Below are 7,500 nucleotides of genomic sequence, written 5' to 3'. Positions count from 1 at the left end.
TCCGGAGCTACGGCCGTGGGAATATCAAGGGGTGGTACCCCGTATCTCGGCCGGGGAAAGGGTTAGAGAGGCGAGGGTTGGCTCGTTGGAAAGGTCCCTCCGCGGGTCGTCCGAGGGTGGGTGTCCCGAAGGGCTGCGGCGAAGGGCTCCGGAGCTACGGCCGTGGGAATATCAAGGGGTGGTACCCCGTATCTCGGCCGGGCTTAGGGTTAGAGAGGCGCGGGTTGGCTCGTTGGATAGGTCCGCTCCGGTAGAGCAACCGACCCAAGGGACGAGTCGATCCGACCCAAGGCGCCCGAGCTACGGGCGTTTAAAGGTCAGGCGGTGGTGCCCCGTATCTCGGCCGGGCTTGGGGTTAGAGAGACGCGGGTTGGCTCGTTGGAAAGGTCCCCTCCGGTGGAGCAACCGACCCAAAGGGCGAAGTCCTGGGACTTTGTGCGCCGGAGCTACGGGCGTTTAAAGGTCAGGCGGTGGTGCCCCGTATCTCGGCCGGGCTTAGGGTTAGAGAGACGAGGGTTGGCTCGTTGGAAAGGGCCGCTCCGGTAGAGCAACCGACCCAAAGGGCGAGTCGATCCGAGCAAAGGCGTCCGAGCTGCGGCCGTGGGAAAATCCGCGGAGGGACCGCCGTATCTCGGCCGGGCTTGGGGTTAGGGAGAAGCGGGTAGGCTCGTTCGAAAGGTCCCCTCGGGTGGAGCAACCGACCCAAAGGGCGAGTCGATCCGAGCAAAGGCGCCCGAGTTACGGCCGTTTAAAGGTCAGGCGGTGGTACCCCGTATCTCGGCCGGGCTTAGGGTTAGAGAGACGAGGGTTGGCTCGTTGGAAAGGTCCGCTCGGGTGGAGCAACAGACCCAAAGGGCGAGTCGATCCGAGCAAAGGCGCCCGAGCTGCGGCCGTTGGAAAATCCGGGGAGGGACCGCCGTATCTCGGCCGGGCTTAGGGTTAGAGAGAAGCGGGTTGGCTCGTTGGATAGGGCCGCTCCGGTAGAGCAACCGACCCGAAGGGCGAGTCGATCCGAGCAAAGGCGCCCGAGCTGCGGCCGTGGGAAAATCCGCGGAGGGACCGCCGTATCTCGGCCGGGCTTAGGGTTAGAGAGAAGCGGGTTGGCTCGTTGGATAGGGCCGCTCCGGTAGAGCAACCGACCCAAAGGGCGAGTCGATCCGAGCAAAGGCGCCCGTGCTGCGGCCGTGGGAAAATCCGCGGAGGGACCGCCGTATCTCGGCCGGGCTTAGGGTTAGAGAGACGAGGGTTGGCTCGTTGGATAGGGCCGCTCCGGTAGGGCAACCGACCCAAAGGGCGAGTCGATCCGAGCAAAGGCGCCCGTGCTGCGGCCGTGGGAAAATCCGGGGAGGGACCGCCGTATCTCGGCCGGGCTTAGGGTTAGAGAGACGAGGGTTGGCTCGTTGGATAGGGCCGCTCCGGTAGAGCAACCGACCCAAAGGGCGAGTCGATCCGAGCAAAGGCGCCCGTGCTGCGGCCGTGGGAAAATCCGGGGAGGGACCGCCGTATCTCGGCCGGGCTTAGGGTTAGAGAGACGAGGGTTGGCTCGTTGGATAGGGCCGCTCCGGTAGAGCAACCGACCCAAAGGGCGAGTCGATCCGAGCAAAGGCGCCCGTGCTGCGGCCGTGGGAAAATCCGGGGAGGGACCGCCGTATCTCGGCCGGGCTTAGGGTTAGAGAGACGAGGGTTGGCTCGTTGGATAGGGCCGCTCCGGTAGAGCAACCGACCCAAAGGGCGAGTCGATCCGAGCAAAGGCGCCCGTGCTGCGGCCGTGGGAAAATCCGGGGAGGGACCGCCGTATCTCGGCCGGGGAAAGGGTTAGAGAGACGAGGGTTGGCTCGTTGGATAGGGCCGCTCCGGTAGAGCAACCGACCCAAAGGGCGAGTCGATCCGAGCAAAGGCGCCCGTGCTGCGGCCGTGGGAAAATCCGGGGAGGGACCGCCGTATCTCGGCCGGGGAAAGGGCTAGAGGCTCGCGGGTAGGCTCGTTCGAAAGCTCCCCTCCGGCATAGCGACCGACCCGAAGGGCGAAGGCCCCGGACCCGAGGCGCCCGAGAAACGGCCGTGGGAAAATCCGGGCATAGACCGCCGTATCTCGGCCGGGGAAGGGGCTAGAGGCTCGCGGGTAGGCTCGTTCGAAAGGCCCCCTCCGGCGGAGCGACCGACCCAAAGGGCGAAGGCCCCGGACCCGAGGCGCCCGAGATACGGCCGCGGGAATTTCCGCGAGCTTCGACCGGACGTATCTCCGGCGGGCGGGGTCGCACGGACCCGAGGCCGGGCTCGTCGGAAAGCCCCGGGACGGACCTTTCGAACGAGACCGGCCGCGCGTCCGGGCGACCTCCGAGGCGGACGCTAGGGGCGCCGGAGCCCCGGACGAGCGAAAATTCCGCGACCACCCGCCCGTATCTCGGCCCGGGAAAGGGCCAGAGACTCGAGGGAGGGCTCGTTCGAAAGCTCCCCTCCGGCATAGCGACCGACCCGAAGGGCGAAGGCCCCGGACCCGAGGCGCCCGAGAAACGGCCGTGGGAAAATCCCGCGGGGGTAGGCCGTATCTCGGCCCCGGAAAGGGCTAGCGACGCGCGGGTGGGCTCGTTCGAAAGGCCCCCCGCGGAGGAGCCACCCACCCGAAGGGCGAAGGCCCCGGACCCGGGGCGCCGGAGCAGCGCGGTAACGAAATTCGAATTTTCGACCGGAAGTATCTCGGGCCCCCGGGGTCGCACGGACCCGCGGCCGGTCTCGTCGGAAAGCCCCGGGCGAGACCTTTCCGACGAGCCCGGCCCCGAGTCCGTAGGACCTTCCCCGGCCGAGATACGGCGCCCGGCAGTTCATTGGCCGATATCTCGGAAACGGGGCGTCGTAGACGCTCCGTGGTATTGGTGACCTTGACGATGCCGGGTCAGACGAGTCGGCCGCGGGCACGGGCCCGGGGGCGCCGGCCGCCAGAGTCGGGTGGCTCGCGCACTTCCAGGCGGGCCGCTCGCGCACCTCCAGGCACCCCGACCCACTCGCCGAGGCCGACCGAGGTGCGCCGTCCCGGCCGCGGACCGGTCGGGGTCCCCTCTCGAAAGGGCAGTAGTGTGAACAGGTGCCATCGGGTATATAGGGGAAGGGGTCCTCTCGAACCAGGCCTTCGAACCCGCGCGAGCCTAGCCCGGCAAGGCTCACCCTCCCCGGCCACGGGTTCGGCCTCCGTCCCCCTGGAGGTCCGGCACCTCCAGGGTCCCCGACCCTGCCTCCCCTGCCCGAGGGGAGGCCTCCGAGGCGGGCCTGACAGGGCGGCCCTCCCTCCTGGAAGTCCGGTTCCTCCAGGGTCCCCGACCCTGCCTCCCCTGCCCGAGGGGAGGCCTCCGAGGCGGGCCTGACAGGGCGGCCCTCCCTCCTGGAAGTATGGTTCCTCCAGGGCACGCGTCCCTACCTCCGTAGCCCAGATGGGTGACTCCGAGGCGGGCCTGACAGGGCGGCCCTCCCTCCTGGAAGTCCGGTTCCTCCAGGGCACACGTCCCTGCCTCCTTAGCCCAGAGAGGTGACTCCGAGGCGGGCCTGACAGGGCGGCCCTCCCTCCTGGAAGTCCGGTTCCTCCAGGGCACACGTCCCTACCTCCGTAGCCCAGATGGGTGACTCGAAAGCGGGCCTGACAGGGCGGCCCTCCCTCCTGGAAGTCTGGTTCCTCCAGGGCACACGTCCCTGCCTCCTTAGCCCAGAGAGGTGACTCCGAGGCGGGCCTGACAGGGCGGCCCTCCCTCCTGGAAGTCCGGTTCCTCCAGGGCACACGTCTCTGCCTCCTTAGCCCAGAGAGGTGACTCCGAGGCGGGCCTGACAGGGCGGCCCTCCCTCCTGGAAGTCCGGTTCCTCCAGGGCACACGTCCCTGCCTCCTTAGCCCAGAGAGGTGACTCCGAGGCGGGCCTGACAGGGCGGCCCTCCCTCCTGGAAGTCCGGTTCCTCCAGGGCACACGTCTCTGCCTCCTTAGCCCAGAGAGGTGACTCCGAGGCGGGCCTGACAGGGCGGCCCTCCCTCCTGGAAGTCCGGTTCCTCCAGGGCACACGTCCCTACCTCCGTAGCCCAGACGGGTGACTCGAAAGCGGGCCTGACAGGGCGGCCCTCCCTCCTGGAAGTCTGGTTCCTCCAGGGCACACGTCCCTGCCTCCTTAGCCCAGAGAGGTGACTCCGAGGCGGGCCTGACAGGGCGGCCCTCCCTCCTGGAAGTCCGTTTCCTCCAGGGCACACGTCCCTACCTCCGTAGCCCAGATGGGTGACTCGAAAGCGGGCCTGACAGGGCGGCCCTCCCTCCTGGAAGTCTGGTTCCTCCAGGGCACACGTCCCTACCTCCGTAGCCCAGATGGGTGACTCGAAAGCGGGCCTGACAGGGCGGCCCTCCCTCCTGGAAGTCTGGTTCCTCCAGGGCACGCGTCCCTGCCTCCGTAGCCCAGATGGGTGACTCCGAGGCGGGCCTGACAGGGCGGCCCTCCCTCCTGGAAGTCTGGTTCCTCCAGGGCACACGTCCCTACCTCCTTAGCCCAGATGGGTGACTCGAAAGCGGGCCTGACAGGGCGGCCCTCCCTCCTGGAAGTCTGGTTCCTCCAGGGCACACGTCCCTACCTCCTTAGCCCAGATGGGTGACTCCGAGGCGGGCCTGACAGGGCGGCCCTCCCTCCTGGAAGTCTGGTTCCTCCAGGGCACGCGTCCCTACCTCCTTAGCCCAGAGAGGTGACTCCGAGGCGGGCCTGACAGGGCGGCCCTCCCTCCTGGAAGTCTGGTTCCTCCAGGGCACACGTCCCTACCTCCTTAGCCCAGATGGGTGACTCGAAAGCGGGCCTGACAGGGCGGCCCTCCCTCCTGGAAGTCTGGTTCCTCCAGGGCACACGTCCCTACCTCCTTAGCCCAGATGGGTGACTCGAAATCGGGCCTGACAGGGCGGCCCTCCCTCCTGGAAGTCTGGTTCCTCCAGGGCACACGTCCCTACCTCCTTAGCCCAGATGGGTGACTCGAAATCGGGCCTGACAGGGCGGCCCTCCCTCCTGGAAGTCTGGTTCCTCCAGGGCACACGTCCCTACCTCCTTAGCCCAGATGGGTGACTCGAAAGCGGGCCTGACAGGGCGGCCCTCCCTCCTGGAAGTCTGGTTCCTCCAGGGCACACGTCCCTACCTCCTTAGCCCAGATGGGTGACTCCGAGGCGGGCCTGACAGGGCGGCCCTCCCTCCTGGAAGTCTGGTTCCTCCAGGGCACACGTCCCTACCTCCTTAGCCCAGAGAGGTGACTCCGAGGCGGGCCTGACAGGGCGGCCCTCCCTCCTGGAAGTCCGGTTCCTCCAGGGCACACGTCCCTACCTCCTTAGCCCAGATGGGTGACTCGAAATCGGGCCTGACAGGGCGGCCCTCCCTCCTGGAAGTCCGGTTCCTCCAGGGCACACGTCCCTACCTCCTTAGCCCAGATGGGTGACTCGAAATCGGGCCTGACAGGGCGGCCCTCCCTCCTGGAAGTCTGGTTCCTCCAGGGCACACGTCCCTACCTCCTTAGCCCAGATGGGTGACTCGAAAGCGGGCCTGACAGGGCGGCCCTCCCTCCTGGAAGTCTGGTTCCTCCAGGGCACACGTCCCTACCTCCTTAGCCCAGATGGGTGACTCGAAAGCGGGCCTGACAGGGCGGCCCTCCCTCCTGGAAGTCTGGTTCCTCCAGGGCACACGTCCCTACCTCCTTAGCCCAGATGGGTGACTCGAAATCGGGCCTGACAGGGCGGCCCTCCCTCCTGGAAGTCTGGTTCCTCCAGGGCACACGTCCCTACCTCCTTAGCCCAGATGGGTGACTCGAAAGCGGGCCTGACAGGGCGGCCCTCCCTCCTGGAAGTCTGGTTCCTCCAGGGCACACGTCCCTACCTCCTTAGCCCAGATGGGTGACTCGAAAGCGGGCCTGACAGGGCGGCCCTCCCTCCTGGAAGTCAGGTTCCTCCAGGGCACACGTCCCTACCTCCGTAGCCCAGAGTGGTGACTCGAAAGCGGACGCGGGAGGGTGTACGTGGCGCACCCCCAGGCCGAAGAGAGGTCTCGTGAGCGGACGCGAGGGTGTACGACAGAAGGCCTGGAAGTCTCTGACTTCCAGGGTCACCGACCCTACCTCATGAGCCCGAAGAGGTGACTCGAATGCGGACGCGGGGGTGTACGTGGCGCACCCCCAGGCCGAAGAGAGGTCTCGTGAGCGGACACGAGAAGTACGACAGAGGGCCTGGAAGCAAAAGCGGGTGACTCGTGCACTTCCAGAAAAGGCAAAAGCGGGTGACTCGTGCACTTCCATAAAGCCGAAAAGAGGTCTCGTGAGCGGACACGAGAAGTACGACAGAGGGCCTGGAGGTAAAAGCGGGTGACTCGTGCACTTCCAGGGTCTCCGACCTTACGGCGCCTTCCGACGCGGGCGCCTCCTCCCGGACGAGCCACGGGAAGGGCCCCTTCTCTCAAGGGGCGGTCGTTTGAACAGGTGCCATCGGGTATATAGGGATGGGTGCCTCGAAGTGGACCTCCAGCGTCCTCCCTCCCTGCGACAGATCCCAAGAAAGGTCTGTGCGCGTCGGTGTGCGATGAACGAAAAACCGTTAAAAGAACTGGAACGGTTGGAACGGACGAAGGGCGTCTGATGTGAGGCAGCGCCCCGGGCGAGTGTCGGCCGAAGGCTCACAATTAAAGAGCTCATACCCGAAAGATGGGAAAAAACGATCCGCCCTGGATCATCAAGGCTAATGCCTAAAAACTAAAGCTACCTTGGGTGATGGAACTCGGCTACGGCCGCAAAACGATCCGCCCTGGATCATCAAGGCTAATGCCTAAAAACTAAAGCTACCTTGGGTGATGGAACTCGGCTACGGCCGCAAAACGATCCGCCCTGGATCAAGGCTACGGCCTAAAAACGGCAAAAAAAGATCCAAAAGTCCCTGGATCAAGGCGCTTCGGCTTAAAACCTGTGAAAAGATCCGCCCTGGATCAAGGCTACGGCCTTAAAACTGCTCAAAAGATCCGCCCTGGATCAAGGCTACGGCCTTAAAACTGCTAAAAAGATCCTAAAGTCTCTGGATCTAGGCTACGGCCTCAAAGACACACGTGTTGTGAGAAAAGATCCGCCCTGGATCTCCAGGCTACGGCCTCAAAGGTTCGACCCGACCATATATGCTCAGACACGGGCGAACACAAAAGCGTAACAACCCCTGTTGGAACCGTCGAAGGATCTCGGCGTCGGCCGTAAAACGGAAACCCCCCGGTCGTCGGTACGCGTGTGGCGGTCGAGGGCCCCCGGCCGCCGGTCGGGCGGGCGCGTGGATAGGTCTCCCGAGCGGTCAAGGAGTCCCGGAAGCCGGTCGGGCGAGCGGCCGGCCCCGGGGCACCCTACCCTCTCGGGCGCACCGACCCCACGCGTTTCGTCTCGGTCGGCGTCCGGGGTTCCGAGACACCCTTATGTATCTGTGTGACAGACGGAGTGGCACACCGTCTGCGGCGGGACAGGGCCGCCGACCGCGATGGAAG

This window comes from Paramisgurnus dabryanus, unplaced genomic scaffold (genome assembly GCF_030506205.2).
Source record: "Paramisgurnus dabryanus unplaced genomic scaffold, PD_genome_1.1 h2tg000058c_1_52842__unordered_in_group15, whole genome shotgun sequence".
Lineage (NCBI taxonomy): Eukaryota > Metazoa > Chordata > Actinopteri > Cypriniformes > Cobitidae > Paramisgurnus > Paramisgurnus dabryanus.
This window is presented reverse-complemented; position numbering follows the sequence as displayed.